Source organism: Vipera berus (assembly GCF_964194415.1).
Source record: "Vipera berus genome assembly, chromosome: 1".
NCBI classification, from domain to species: Eukaryota; Metazoa; Chordata; class Lepidosauria; order Squamata; family Viperidae; genus Vipera; species Vipera berus.
The window spans coordinates 127,383,864-127,400,847 of NC_138202.1; positions in this window are offsets into that span (position 1 = coordinate 127,383,864).

Genomic DNA, 16,984 nt, shown 5'->3' on the forward strand with positions numbered 1-16,984 from the left:
AGCAGAATTTTACATTCACCAAGCAGAATTTTACATTCCTCAACTGTTAGGAAGCTCATTCAACTAATGTCTTAACACCACTCCTGCATTTATGTTGAAATGCTTTCCTAGGAAGGCTTTCAAGATTTACATAGTGTTTGACTACAGTTATTCATATTTCTAATTAAGCACACACACTGACTCTTTATATCTCTTGCCTAGTAGTTATCAAAAGTTTATGTAAGACAGAGCCAGCTCATCCATCAAACACTCCTTGCACTGATGTTTGGCCTTGGAGTTAGGAGACTGACAATGCATTTTTGAAAATAGTTAATTATGGGAAGCAATTAGAGGCGAGAGGCAGAGAGATTTACTTTTAGGAATCTACAGCCTTACTCAGCCTTCCTTTGTGCAAGAATACAGCAGAGAAGCCATTTCATACAGGAAAGGAGAGAGAAAAAAAGCACACAGCTTTTAGACTGTTCTGCCATTAGAATCATCTACCTCAGGGGTGTCAAACTGCTGGCCCGTGGGCCGGTTGCATCATGCAGAGGCCGCGCCCACCCCAGCTTCAGCAATGAGAAAAAAAGTTGTGATATGTCGCGACACATCATGTGATGCGGCGAGTTTGACGCCCGTGATCTATCTCATTAGTACGACTTTATTGTAATAAAGTTTGAAGTATTTAAGGCAGGGATGGCAAGGATGAGGAAAGGCTAGCATAACCCACCTCTAAAATATCTAAAATATGGAGATGTCACACTGAAAGGAATGGGGAAAATATCCAATTCCAAACTTAAAAAATACAGACATTCATACATACTCCCCCCCCCCCCCCGCAACTCCTTTCGCCTGCTTGTTTTTCTGGAATGCAAATGTACGAAGATTACTGAAGAAAGTTCATTGACATAATGAAGAATGCTTTTCAATTAAAATAATCTATATCAGTCCCTTTTATGAGGACTGTGAATATTGTCTCTTATTTCAGCTTTTTTTCCCCAGCTTCAAACCTATAGCTTTATTAGTACTTGTAATGTTAATGCAAGTAACATTGTGCAGGTAGGGCATGATAGTTTCAAATTTCAAGCCTTATTGTTTCTAACATTTATTTGAAATTAGACATGCTATATTTTAGTCATGGCAGTGGAATTATTCAATTAATCCATATATTTTTTAGCGGCCTTATCTACATTAGGAGCAGAGACAGAGCACATGTTGGAGCATTTTGAAAATAATAGCTTCAGCTCCACCATCTGACTGGTTGCCCATTAAAGGAAGAAGCATGTAACTGATCGTGGCTAAATTTTGTAAAAGGTTTTTTATATGTCTGCCTATCTGCATGCCCATCAGCAGGTTAACTCTGAAAAATGAGTCAAACAGGACCATATTATGGTGTAAAAAGAAGCCAGCAAGAGAAAGTGGTCAAAAATAGGGCAGATCTAGCTAGCGATTGCAGAGAAAAACATTCAAGGGAGAAAAATTCACAATATATTTTTTTATGGGAGAGAGGCTGGCTAATGAGTTAAAATGTTCCAGACTGCTCCAGTCTGAACAACCTCCTTCTTGGTCATGTGACTCAGAGCAGAGCATGTACAGCCAGCCTTATGCACACATACATACAAACATAGGCAAACATGAGGAAGAGCAGAAACACACAAACACAAACATGCAGCATAGATGTGGTTGCCTTGATAAGACACCTCCCCCCCAAAAAAAAAACCCATGGAAAATAATCAAGGAGAGAACCAACCTAGAACTAAGGAGAAATTTCTTGACAGTTAGAAGAATAAATCAGTGGAACAACTTGCCTCCAGAAGTTGTGAATGCTCCAACACCGGAGGCTCTTAAGAAGAGATTGGACAACCATTTATCTGAAAAGGTATAGAGGGTTTCCTGCCTGAGCAGGAGGTTGGACTCTAGATGACCTCCAAGGTCCCTTCCAACTCTATTATTCTGTTATTCATATGTTCATAGGCACAGAGACCAAACAAATGCAGTTACCGTGGTGGCACAGTGGTTAGAATGCAGCATTGCAGGCTAATTCTGCTGGCTGCCAGCAGTTTGGCAGTTCGAGTCTCACCAGGCTCAAGGTTCACTGAGCTTTCCATCCTTCTGAGGTGGGTAAAATGAGGACCCAGATTGTTGGGGGCAATATGCTAACTCTGTAAACTGCTTAGAAAGGGCTGTAAACAGTGGTGGGATTCAGCTGGTTTGCACCAGTTCCGTAGAACTGGTAGCTAATTTTTGGTTGCCCAGGCCCAGAATGGACTTCCGGTAGCGGCATCCACACAGAGAACTGGTTGTTTACATATTTGAATCCCACCACTAGCTGTAAAGCACTGTGAAGTGGTATATAAGTCTAAGTGCTTTTGCTATTGCTACCCAAATTTACCCTTTCACACATTCATCCTCTCACATACATACATATATGTACAGATCCATCCTGAATAGACTTTGGAGAGAAAGCATTTTATGCACAGACACAAATCGTTCATTATTTGGAAGAAACTGCAGGCACATTCTGTGACCACTGCTGGTTAAAGGGGATGGAAGGCCCTATTCTGCATGCTGTCCTTATGTTGTGATTCAGGGTCAGCCTGTGGGTCCGGCAGCCGGGTCGGATGACTCGGATGACTCAGATGAGGGGGAGGAGGAGGGTGTTGAAGACGAACTTGCTGATGATGGCTTGGAGGCTTCGCAGAGCCCCCAGCCAGGCCCCTCTTACTTGGTGGAGACTCAGCTGCGCGAGCCCGACAGTGCGGATGATGATGACCCACAGCTGGCCCTGTTCAAGGACGCCCGACGCAGGAGGCAGTCTAGTAGGAGCAATCAGAGAAAGGCTGTGGGACTCCTCGGAAGGAGGCACAGGGAGGCCACGCCCTGAACTCTAATAAAGGGAGTGTTTGGGGAAGGGCTGGTTGCTGAAAGCAACCGCTCCGTTTGAGGATCAAAGTTCCGGTATCTTGTTTCATGTTCTGTTGTTTGTTTGTGTAATAAACTTGGCAGACGTTTTCCAGCCTCAGACGTTTTCCAGCCTCTGCCGTTTGTACAGGGGTTGCCTTTCTGCAAGGCCGGTAGCAGGCTGGTACAGAACACCTTACCTTCTTTGTGTCTATGCCCATCAACCCTTTCCTGTGCACAGGTTAGATGGGCTCAGTGGGTTAGGATGCTGAGCTTGTCAATCAGAAGCTTGGCAGTTTGGCGGGTCGAATCCCGAGTGCCCCATAACAGAGTGAGCGCCTGTTACTCGTCCCAGCTTCTGCCAACCTAGCAGTTCGAAAGCACGTAAAAATGCAAGTAGAAAAATAGGGACCACTACAGTGGGAAGGTAACAGCGTTCCGTGCGCCTTTGGCATTTAGTCATGCCGGCCACATAACCACGGAGACGTCCTCGGACAAGCGCTGGCTCTTCGGCTTTGAAACAGAGATGAGCACCGCCCCCTAGAGTTGGAAACGACTAGCACGCATGTGTGGGGGAACCTTTACCTTTACTTTAAGAGAAGTTTAGTTACTGCAAGATGTGTTGCAACTTAAATAGAGCAATGGTATTTCGTTCTTTCTCAGCTTTTTTTTTTGGCTGGCAGAAGTGAAGACAATCAAAGATCACTTTTAAACAGCTTTGGAAAATTAAAGGGTGAAAATAAGTTTCACAGAAATCTCATTAACAGTAGCATGTATGGAAAGGAGTGGGGATACTGAAATGAACAGAAAAAGTGGGAATTTATAATTGCATTAAGGAAGAGTTATTCTGATATTGCAGACAAGAATGTGATATTATTAAAACATGAGAAGAAGACAAAAGATAAGACAAAGGGGACAATAGTGTTACTGAGAAATCCATTAGCAATATCATCTTGGGCCTGTTTATTGAAATAAATGGATAGACGAGGGTTTTTTTTTAAGGTAAGTAAGATCCATGTGGGACTTACAAGATTTTAGAAGATAACAGCTGCTGACAGATGCTGCATATATGTTAATACTGCCTATATAATTTCATTTACAATAAGCTGTGCTATTCCCACTCTGTAGACATAGCAGATGGTTATACAAGATGCTGTTCATTTTGAAACAGAATTTCTTGTATTTCCATTCTCCATTCTTTCATATCTCCCTTAAGGAAAATGAATGAGTGAATTCCTCCTTATAAGTGGACATAGTTCTATCTATATCCACTCCTTTGTCACAATTACAGGTCAAAATTCCAAATTATGCAGCACAATCTATTTAAACCTGCCCACATATTTTGAGATATGTAATTTTCCTTAAGATATTTACCTTATATTAAATGTTTATGTATCATTATATGCATGTTTACATACAGAGTTTACATTTACATTTGCAGGACCCCTGATGGTGCAGTGATTAGAATGCAGTATTGCAGGCTAACTCTGCCCACTGCCAGGAGTTCGACCAGCTTAAGATTGACTCAGCCTTCCATCCTTCCAAGGTCAATAAAATGAGGACCCAGATTGTTAGAAGCAATATGCTGACTCTGTAAACTGTTTAGAGAGGGCTGTAAAGCACTGTGAAGTGGTATATAAGTATAAGTGCTATTGCTAGTGTTATATACAAATTTCCAATTTAGATACATTTTTATCTGAAGAGTCACCAAGCATAAACTTTTTTTCTATCACATTTTTGCATATTTCCCCCCCCCCCCAAGAAATTAGAAAACATGCCTATTTTAGGGACAACAGCTTCAGTTTAGGTGAATCAAATTATTTTGCTTGAAAACAAAGCTAATTTGGATTTTGGAGACATTTCAGACAAATTACTAAAAGTAAGGGGATACACTTATTTTCATGATCAAATAGATCTATTCATTTCAGTTTGAGTGAATAATGAATCTGAACAATAAAGCCGAATTGTTCAGCAAGCAAAAATGGCCTTTTAAGATTGTTCATCAAATCTGTGGAGAAAAAAAATGGGTAGATAATTTCAGTAATGTTAGTAATAACTATAGACCAGATATAAAAGAAGATCAGCTTGGGAAGAGCTCTGGTTTGATGGCTTCAGCTGGGATTGAATTCAAGTGAGAGAAGCGAGGGCAGATGCAGACCGATGGAATAAATATTATATGTAGAGTAAATAATTTTTTTCTCTGTACAGTTTTCCAAGGATCCCTCATTTCAACCCTGAATTACAAATATTTACCTCTATTGATATAATTTTCATTCCAACAGTCTCTATCTTGCTTCCAACACTTCAATTCAGTATCAAGAGGTGGTTTTTCCCCCAGATCACCAAACTCTGAATGAAAATAAAAAATCTCCACAATTCGCAAAAAAATAATAATATTTCAACCCAAATTTATATTTATATTTAGATTTGGGTTGAAATATTATTTTTTTTTTTTGCGAATTGTGGAGATTTTTTATTTTCAAATGAAAAAATGCAGGAGAGTTTCTTGGCCAGGGAATCCACCAAGTCCACCAAAGCATTGTTTAAATATTGGCACAATGTCTTTCTTTTCCTTGTTTTTGATTTGTTGTTGTCTGACCGATTCTTCTCTTTCTTATAGCATTCTTTATAAACCCGCTTCGATAAAACCCAAATGGCGTAAATGTCAGATGTGGACAGTTTGTTTCTCAGTTCTGAGGTTCATCATTTTCAGCTATTTAGCAATCTTTTGATAGTCTGTCTACAGAGGCTTAAAAGAAATGAGGCTTAAAAGAAACAGAGAAGCTAGTGGGCAGCTGGTTTTCCACAAATGGGGATTTCAAAGAGACGGTGGTAATAGCTAATAAATGTAAATAAAACCAAGTATAAAAGACAAATTCTAAACCCAGCCCAGAGAGGTGGGGGTTTATGGTTTTTATCATATGGATTTTTAATGTTATAAGCTGCCTGGAGCCACCTGTGTGTAAGTTGGGTGGCCATATTAAATGCATACATACATACATACATCTAAACGTTGGTTACTTGCATAATAAAACTAGTAGTTATGCAAAAAACAAAACAAAACAAACAAGTCCCTGAACTGGAAGAGAAACTGTAGCAGCAGAAATAAATCAACTGAAAGGTTCTGTTGGAACATCAACAGACAACTAACATTAAAAGTCATGGAGAGTAGGAAAAAAAGTCTTATCAAAAAGACAATAGAGTCTAGGTGTGCTTCACTGATGAGAATATTTCAGATCTAAGGGAGACTACCATAGAGATCTGCTCCTAGAGTGCTAACCAGCGGACTGAGAGCTAATATGATGTGGTAGTTAAGGTGATTGACCAGAATTAGGCCTAATCCACGTTCAGTGTACCCTGAACCATGGAAATTCACTGGTTAATTTCTGGTTGTCTGTTAGTCTAATCTACATCACAGGATTGTTTTTGCAAGGATCAAAAGAAGGGACATTCCCTTTTATGTCATCTTGAACTCTTAAAGGAAACCTAGCAATCCAGTATACATACAGGTAGACCTCAATTTATGACCCCAAATTTTGAGCCCAAAATTTCTGTTACTAAGCAAGGCAGTTGTTAAGTGAGTTTTGACCAATTTTATGACCTTTCTTGTCACAGTCATTAAGTGAATTGCTGCAGTTGTTAAGTTAGTCACATGTTTGTTAAGTGAATCTGGCTTCCTTGGTGACTTTGCTTCTCAGAAAGTCGCAAAAAGTGGTCACATGACTCCGGGACACTGCAACCATAAATATGAGTCAGTTGTCATGTGTTCAAATTTTGATTACATGGGGATGCTGCAGTGCTTGTAAGTGCGAAAAACAATCATGTCACTTTTTTCAGTGCTGTTATAAGTTAAAATGGTCAGTAAATGAACTGTTGTAAATTGAGGACAATCTGTACATACTTCAACATGGGAGATACCTAAACATGGAATTAGGGTCCTGGTAGGAACTTCACAGGCTTCTCTATAGGACATTCAAAATGTGCCTTAATAGAAATCTTTGTCGTTTCTTCAAAATTCTCTAAATTGTAGTTGTTTAATGGATGAAAAGGCTTCTAGAGTGGTAAGAAGCTGTGACAGATAAACAGGGAGAAACCTGGTACAAACTGAAATAAGTGAAATTACTCTTGATGTAATTTAAAGGGGGGAAAAAGGACCAAATGTTATTTTTATACCTTTATTGAATTTCCCCATTGAATGTAAATAAATACACAGCGTTTGACATTGTTGTTTTGAGCATTCTTTGTTGTTTTCCATTGCAGGTTAAATTGAGATGTGACACATGCATTGTGAAAATCAAGTCAAGTTTTGTTGACCACTGGCAAAAGGGAAAAATGACTAGAAAAACATGGCAACAGGGTGCTTTCTGAAGAAAGGAGGAGAAAAACTGTTGCCTAACCTGCTGTTATTAAAAGAAAATGGGCACGCTCTTTCACATTTTCAAAATCTTACAAAAGGTTGGACTTTTACAATACCTCATGTAACATATTGATGCTCTCTTGGCACCTTCGATTTTACTGGGGTTTTCCATTGTTCCTTTTGACACTTGATGATTTATTTAGTCCCCCAAAGTCCTACTGTGCAAACATTCTAATAAATTCAACAGTGGTAATTTTATAAGGAAAATGAATATTTCTAAATAACAAAATTACTCTTTTAGAGAGCCCTTAAAAGAGGTGTGGTTTGTTTGTTTTTTGCTTGGCATAAATTAGAAACACAGCTACAGCTTTACAAAGGTGAATTTCATTTAGAATGTTATATCACTCTTTCTGGTGGGTGCTGATGGAAACCAGGCATTCTCCATGAGATTCCAATATTGTTCCATATTTGTTTGCAGCATTAGACTCTTATTTTTATCTTTATTTTTTTGGAGGCATGCAGTGACTGTCTCCCAACCTGCCATTTATTTGTGAATGACCACAGGCATGATTTCAAATGTTAAGATGTAATCAAGCAGGTTCCTTGCTGTCTTCAGAAACGTGGTTGGAGTTATAACAACTCATGGTGATGATGTTTTATAGTAAAGTTTCCATCATTTTCTGCTTAGAGATAATAACATGAACATTGCTTTGTTTTCCTTTCAAATGTTTTTGTATTTTTCTAGTTTTTGTTTCTGTTTCGTGAGGAAAAGTCATGTTTTTTTCCTAATTTTATCTTGAGTTTAACCACTTAGGATTTTCTGCTTTGTTTTTCTATTACAATTAGAAGCTAAACTGGAACTGTCTTGATTGTTCCCTGTTGAGTGTTTAACTTTTGCTTTCCCATGTATTGCTTCCTTTGAGAATTGATTTAGCTGTAAATTGTTGGCTCAGTGCCATGAAACTGTCTGGTATAAAGTTTTCCTTCCTCAAGTGATCTGCTTCATTTCTCAAGCCAGCCATTCCTTAGGCCAGGGGTGTCAAACCCAATTTCATTGAGGGCCGCATCAGCATTGTGGTTACCCTCAGGGGGCCTGGTGGGTATGGCCAGGGTGGGCGTGGTGTACTGGGTGGGCGTGGCTAGAGTACATATGGCCTACTGGGTGGGCATGGCCAGCTCTACATCGTTCACATCAAGGGTGCCTATGGGGGCCTGGGCAGGAGTGGGACAGATCTGAGGGTCTCTGGGAGGGTTTCTGGGCCAGGGCCAAGGCAGTGGGGGCCGTTCCCTCACTGTTTCCAGGATGGCTTCACGGGCCACATGAAACCACTTCGCGGGCCGGATCCAGCCCCCGGGCCTTGTGTTTGACATGTCTGTCTTAGGCCAACTAAGAAATCTGAAAGCAAGAGACATTCCTTGAACTTCCTGGGAGTTTTTACTGTGAAAAATTTGTTAGAAGCCAAAGATCTCTCTGAAATTTATTCTTCTCACCAGTCAGTTGCTTGTCATATGCATAGCTTCTCTGACATCATACAACTGAAGTTATCAGTGGCCCCAATTCAAATGATTAGAGGGCTGGAGGCTAACAAAGAAGAAGAATGGTTGCAGAAATTGGGATATGTCTAGTCTAGTGAAAAGAAGGACTAGAGGGTGACATGATAGCAGTGTTCCAATATTTGAGAGGCTCCTACAAAGAGGAGGGGGTCAACCTATTTTCCAATGCACCACAAGGCAAAACAAGTAACAATGGATGGAAACTAATCAAGGAGAGATGCAACCTTGAACAAAGGAGAAATTTCCTGACAGTTAGAACAAATAACCAGTGGAACGTTTTGTCTTCAGAAGTTGTGAGTGCTCCATCACTGGAGACTTTTAGAAGAGACTGGACAGCCACTTGTCTGGAATCACATAGTGTCTCCTGTTTAGCAGCAGTTGGACTAGAAGACCTCCAAGTCCCTTCCCATTTTGTTATTCTATTATTCTGAATGTTGTGTGATGTTTGACAAAATGTGTCTGTCAAACAAAAGGGTCACAGTGTTTTTTCCCCCATGCATCCATAATTTTTCATATTGTGCCTGGTTTTAAAGCTTCTGTGAACATATTCTTGCCTAGTTAATGTCTTATCTCTTATTTCTTTCCATAGTCATCTTTCATATATTGCCTTGTCATTTCCCCTCTACTTATTTATTCAGAATAAAAAAGTTGTATCTACCACCACTTGTCAAACTTTTTTGATATACAGTAATTGACTGGATACTGGCACTGAGTTAATAAATGTGTAAACAACTAAATACTATATAGATAGTTATGTCAGAGACATAAATCTTACTATTTCTTTCTGCTTCCTTACTCATGCACTGCAATAAGGTAGAAGAAGAAAAACTGTACTGGCCCTGGTTGTTCTTCTGAACAATTTCTTCTGAAATTGTTCACATTATGTATGTCAAGAAGAAAAAATGTAGGTCAAACTAATTTTGTTTATGTTTACTGTCTATTTGCACATCAATGTTTTTTCCAGTGTTTTGTTTTTGCTGTTTTATAGTTCAGTGATGATGATATTGATACAGGCAACTGAGGCCATGAATTTCTCACATATGTTTCAATAACATATGGTTACAACTGCCTTAGGCTAGAGATAGCCATTTTGAATGTTCTAGAAAAAATCGATTTGAATATCTGAAGCAAGATCTAGAACATTCCAGGAAGAACTTGGTCACAGAAGCTGGGAAGGAAAGAAGGAAGGGAAGGGAAGGGAAGGGAAGGGAAGGGAAGGGAAGGGAAGGGAAGGGAAGGGAAGGGAAGGGAAGGGAGGAAGGAAGGAAGGAAGGAAGGAAGGAAGGAAGGAAGGAAGGAAGGAAGGAAGGAAGGAAGGGAAAACAAGTATTTTCCAGCCATATTTGCAGTCTCTGTCATTAATATCTTTGGAAAAGAGCATCAAAATAAGAAGGGATCCCAAACAGAAGATGTTTTTCATAGTACTTCCATTATTGAAAAATATTGTTTTGTACTAGTGCAGTGCAAAATGTTAGGCGCTCTGCATAAACAAGAGAGAATGAAAAGAAGAGCAAATAAATTGAGAAGGGATGAGAATTTATTTAGAATCCTCAGGGGGGGAAAGTCAGGAATCAGAAATTGACTAATCTTTGAGTAAGTAGTGATGTGGTTCTGCCTTTAATGAAAAAACTGAAGATCCATTGCTATGCACCTTTGGAGAATTAATCAGGATAGTATATTGCATTAGAAAAACGGTTCACACCTCACACAATGTACATACCACATACACCAAGGCTGTTATTTGATCCACCGAGAAATGGTGATTCTTGTTTGGAGAATATTCTTCTTTTATTGCTGTTTAATTGCTTTTTTGCCCATCTCTCAAATCTTCAAAAAGGCTTCCTGAATGATCAACTTTTTTTGTCAAGCCTTCTTGGTCTATCTAAAGCACAGGCATGCTCAGGATGCTATGGGTATGGAGATGTTCATATATTTATGAATCTGGAGCTCACAGATGAAAATGAACTAATCAGTGCTTAGCTTTCTAGTCACTAGCTAAGTACTGAAAACTTCCTGTCAAGAAATAATATCTTGCTATCTTCTGATATAGATCAACCACTAAGCTTGTAAGCCGCCCTGAGTCTTCAGAGAAGGGCGGGATATAAATGGAATTAAAATAAAAAAAAATAAGCAAAGTTTTCATATTTGATTGGATTTGTGATTAAATATATATTTTTTAAATGGGCAATTTGGCTTTTGAGAAGATGAAATGAATGCTTTCATAAAATGATACATTTTTTGTTTTCAAAATTCATGCTACTGTGAGCTTGGGCAGTCAAAATAGCCATTTGCCTAATAACAGTGTGGCAATATTTTTTTCTGTCAGCCCCTGTAACCTTATTCTACCTGTTATATCAACTTTGGTTTTTTTTTTCCAAAACAAAATATTGGGCTGCAATCATCAACATTTTTACATTGTATGAATATCTTGGGAGAGGATCGCATAAAATTAAAACAACTTCTGATAAATAAAGACAATGCCGGATTTCCATTATCTGTTTGCCTAACTATCTTAAGCCAGAGATAGCAAGTTTCTTGAACAGCATTAAAATATGAAGTCTCAAGTATCTCTTTCCTTGCTTTTGACAAATATCTGCTCAGGTAAATCAGGAACTTTTGGTGTGTAACCAAATGTGATGCCGTTGATCAGCAAGGATATTTTACCATGATCCAAGTATGAAAAAATACTCTTTTTTAAAATTTTCTTGGCTAAAACAAAGCAATAGGGTAGATTTGATATGGAAAGGTTGTGAACTCTGCTATGATAAACAACATTCTAGATCTAGAATTCTTGAACTCTAAATGTAAACTAGTGCACCAGACTTACATATCAGATTTTGGTCTTCTAATAAAAGAAAAAAAATCTTGGAAACTTGAGGTCTGTCCATTCCTCTGTAAAATAGCATCTTTGAGTTAGGTGGTTTTTCCAGATCTGTTACAAACAAAACTTGATCATCATTACCATTGTTGGACACAGGAAAGAACCTAGAATGTATTTGGTTCAAGTGTGTACATTTGTGATTAATTAGATTGAGAGTCACTCCCTGCAAAACAGAAATATTGGAGCAAGAAGGTCACCAAGGAAGCTGAGCCATTCCAGAATTATACTCTGTTTACCATTAGCCTCAGTCAACATGGGCAGGACTTGGGAAAGAGTAGGCCAATTGTATCTGGAGGACCACCATTTTCTCATTTGTGTTACCTAATCAGTGAAACACATCATGGTTTGAAATTATGTGTGCAACAGACTAAAACATTAACAATGTTTATACAGTATATGTAATATTCTTTACTTAGTAATTTTTTGTCTCCTTCACTAGCTATTTTATATTGAAGATTTATTGACTGGATTTTGCATTACTTATCTCATGCAGAAGGCTTAATCTGAAGCTAATTCTTACTTGTGCCAAAAAAGAGAGAGATAAAATTAGGAAAATGTAAAAGAAAAAAAGCAGGTCTTTGAAGATATAAAAGCTGGTCAGAAATGTAATGATCAGAAAATGTATAACAATGTTTCTGCCTTTATTCATTGTGTTTTTTGACAACACATTATTAAGGGATCTTATGTTATACAACTATGCTAAAAATCAATCTTACTTGAATGTTCCCTCCCCACTTTTCTTTAAACAGAATGACAAATCACAGCACTTAGATGTAGAGGAAAAAAGAGTATTTTTCAGATGAAAGGATTAAGAAACCGTTGAATCCACAATTATTGACTTTCTTTCTTTCTTTCTTTCTTTCTTTCTTTCTTTCTTTCTTTCTTTCTTTCTTTCTTTCTTTCTTTCTTTCTTTCTTTTTTGCATTCACAGTATCATCTGCCTGACTGAACTACATTCTAATCACAAACATATCCAATTCCATAGTAGCAATACATGGCCCTAAGCTACAATGAGTTCTCATTTAAATAATAAAAATAATCCATAGAGAAAAGGTTAGAAATGAAAAAAAAAAACCAGACAAAAATTATTTCTCCACTACTATTTTAAATCTGAAACAGTACAATAATTGGAGCTATAACCCAAATAAAGCCATAAGAGAAACATTTGCCAGAGCTTAATAATAGTATAGTATAAAATATTAGGACTGTTGAAACCTGAAGGACCACTAGGTGGTAGAAAATAGGGTTTTCTCAGTATCTTTGGTGATATTTAGCAATTTCTGGATTTTTACACTCAGTTATGGTCATCGTGGCATATTTTTGCATCAAATGAAAAAAATCAGGATATTTGTAAACTTGAAGGTTTCACAGAGCATCTCCAATAACATCCACCAAACAGAGGGCTTAGTTGTCCAACTTAATTAGTGTGAATTTCAGAGACAAATCAGGTCTTTTCTAACTACGATTTTATCTTTCCAGACCGAAATCTGCCATTTTAAAAACTCTTTTTCCATTACTGACACATTCTTTTTCTACTTGTTTAAGTTTAAAAAAAATATGCAAGCCTACAAGCATTCATTAGCTCTGAACCACCTACAGTTGAGCACATGGTTTATTTAATGTATGCATTTTTACAACCAGTTTGATCTAATATAAAGCATTTGTCTTTTTGCACTGATTATGAACTGATGGATGTTTGGCAAAAAGAATGAATTAGAAGAGATTCTTATGTTTTGATTTGTGTACTAATTCAAAGGGTGTAATTATAAACTGTGTAATCTCCAAGGGAGATGGGCGGTTGAAAAATATGAAATATAACCAAACAGATAAATAAATAAACCAGGTAAGCTCTAAGCAAAAAAATTGATTCCTCCAGAAATATTTGATTATGTGCCACCAAGTTCAACTCCTAGCAACCACACACATAGATTTTCTCCACGACAATCTGTCCCTATTGGCATTTTTCCCATTTTCCAATGTTGCATTCATTTCCACTGTAATTGAATCCATTCACCTTGTTGCTGGTTGCTGGTCATTCTCTTTCTTTCTCTTTTCCAGCAGTGGAACCTTCTCCAGCAATCTAGAATTTTGCATGCAGATAGTCCTCAGCTTATGACCACAATTGAGCCCAACATTCTGTTGCTAAGCAAGACAGTTGTTAAGTGAGTTTTGCCCCATTTATACCTTTCATGCCACAGTTCTTCAGTAAATCACTGCAATTGTTAAGTTAGTAACATGGCTGTTAAGTAAATCTGGATTCCCCATTGACTTTGCTCATCAGAAAGTCACAAAAGATGTTCACATGACCCCGGGATATTGCAACCATCATAAATATGAGTCAGTTGCCAAGCATCTGAATTTTGATTACATGACCATGGAGATGCTGCAGCAGTCATGAGTGTGAAAAAGGATCATAAGTCACTTTTTTCAGTGCTGTTATAACTTTGAATGGTTACTAAATGAACTGCTGTAAATTGTGGACTACCTGTAATGTGTCCAAAGCATGATAATTTGAGCTTGGTCATTTATGCCTCAAATGAGAACTCTGGGCCGATTTGTAATATTGATCAATTGGTTTGTTTTCCAGAAATATAACCTCCCTTAAATATTTTGTAAACCTTCAAAAGGTTTCTGTTCAGTTCTGAAGCAATACTCCTGAATAGCTTCTCATATCTTAATAACACTACGCTTTTATCCAAATGATTGCATTTTGACAGTAAACATTTGGTTTTGCTTACAGTTGGGGATCTATGAAAAATCATTCTATATGTTAATCATTTTTTCTACTATTATTGAACACCTAACTGAGCTTCTTCATCATCAACACACTGGCTTCCAGGTTATTTGTTTCCCCTCTTGCCTTTGTCATCTCTGGTTTATACAGGCAGCCTGAGGCAGGAGATGTGAGACAGCAGATCATTCAAATTCCAGTGGTATTTGACTCATGCCAATAAATTGATAGTAGCATAGAGGATTTATAAAATTTTATGGTGCAATAATATAACAGACAAAAAAAACCCATAAAATCTAACATTCCTCCCCCCCCAAACCCCCCCATTTTCTTTTTCACTCCTTTCCTATATATTTTAAGAAGGACAGTAGACATAGATTTCACTTTACAATTCTTTGTTTTTTTGGAGTGTGTCTCTCTCTTTCTGTCTTCCAAAATTTGGTCCATCTGTACTACTAGGAGTGTATTCAAAATCTTCATTAATAGTACCAATTGACTTGATATTAAAAAAGATAATGTGCTCCAGCATTTATCTATCATATCTTTCTCCCATCCATGCCCCCTTACTTAGATCTGAATAAAAAAGTCATGTATAGACTTCTTATTCTCTGGCAGGATGTTGTGGTGAACAAAAATGTTCTTCTCCTAACAACTGCCTGAGGATTAAATGTGACCTGACCTGTCAGAGAGGGTAGGGAAGTTTTATTCTTTTAATTATCCTTTTCCCACCATATTACCATAGATGGTTTTCCATTCCTTAGTGCCTGTATGCTGTATCCAATAAAGTTTTGCATTAGAGATCAGAATGGCTCTGGTGTATTTACTTGGTTGGAATCCTTAGCTGGAACACTGACACACACATTAGCTGTTTTTGGATATCATGTTGCCTGATGACTGTCAGTACATTCTTGACAAGAATAGTATCTTTTTTTTTTAATTTCAGACATCTCTTGTAATAGCCTGAATGAAACCTGTTAATTCGAAGAATAAGCCTCAAACGAATTCTAATTAATAATGTTTACTCAAAGGAAAGTTGAGAATACAAGCCTAGCATCCGCTTTCAGATTAAAAACTGCTCCTTTTTTGAACGTGAAAAGTACTAAAAGGATGGGGGAGGGGATTTATGCAAATTTTCATTGGTTGAATTAAAAAGCCTTAGTCAATGGCCCTATCAATGGCTTTTGTGATAATTTCCTTGAGGAACTCTATGCAGCTTTATTTTTATTCAAGGTCTATTTTGTTTGGCTGGTTTTATATTTAAACACCCTCAAGAATCAAGAATTGACACCTGGACCGCTTTATTAACACCTCCCAAACCTGAACAGTGCCTCATTCCTTCTGAAGGATTATCTGTGTGTCAGCTTTGCTATAAATCCTCCCTCTGTTATTTTCTTTCCCCTTGGATTTTGGAGGAATGAAGTGAGCACAGAAAAAAGAACAATTAGGCAGTATTGACAGCAGCTTATTGATAATATGTCAAGAATATATTTCAAGAATAGATCTGGAACATTATTTCAGATTTTAGTGGAGAGGTAAAATGATCCCTCATTATTCTGCACAGGAAGCTGGGAATTGTAGTTTAGCAATTGCTGAAAGGCCACCATTTTCTCATCCTTGTCCTATCAGAATTCAGAGATAGCAATAGCATTTAGATTTATATACCAGCCCATAGCACTTTACAACACTCTCTGGGTGGTTTACAATGTAGAGCAGGCATGTCAAATTCGCAGTGTCACATGACATTGCATGACGTATTGCGACTTTTCCCCCATTGCTGGCAATGGGGTGGGTGCGGTTTTGGCATGACGCATCTGGCCCATGGGCCAGCAGTTTGACATGCATGATGTAGAGCATTATTTGCACATTGCCCCCAACAATCTGGGTCCTCATTATACTGACCTCAGAACTTTGGAAGGTTGATTTCCCATCAGGATCGAACTCCAGGCTGTGGGTTTTGCCTCCAATATTGCATTTTAACCACTGTACCACCAAGGGCTCTCTTTGAGATCCTGTACTCTCAAAGATTGAAAGGGGAATTTCTGTGTATTTGTGGATATGTACTCTCTAATCCTTGGTGTAAAAATGCACATTGTACTGTGTTATTTGCCCTACAAAATTTCAGGTTACAAATTCAACCTAGATGTCTCAGTTCTATAATTTGGTAATCCCAAATGTATTTCCAGTATGAGTTTAGAAGCAAGGCTGATTAGTGTACAAGCTAGTGCCTGACTAGTAATGTTTCATTATTGGCTTAGACAGATTTATCAGTACCCACTGGGCTCCTTTACTTTGTTTTAAATGATTCTTTTCAATCTACATAGAAGTCCCTTAAGCAGAAATTGCTTTCATGGGGTCTGTCTTGGAGCATTTTATGTAACTTTGGCTCTGGGAAAAACATATTGAATGTCAATATTGAATGTCTTTCCTTCAGCATGTTTTTCAGGACCAATATTACAGTATTCCTATAGATCATAATCTCTGCCTGTGTGGCATGCAAAAGGTAGAATCTATTGTACATGTTCTTTTAAAATGTATATTTTATATAATGTTGCTGCAAAGTTGTACGTCTCCCCTTTTAGCA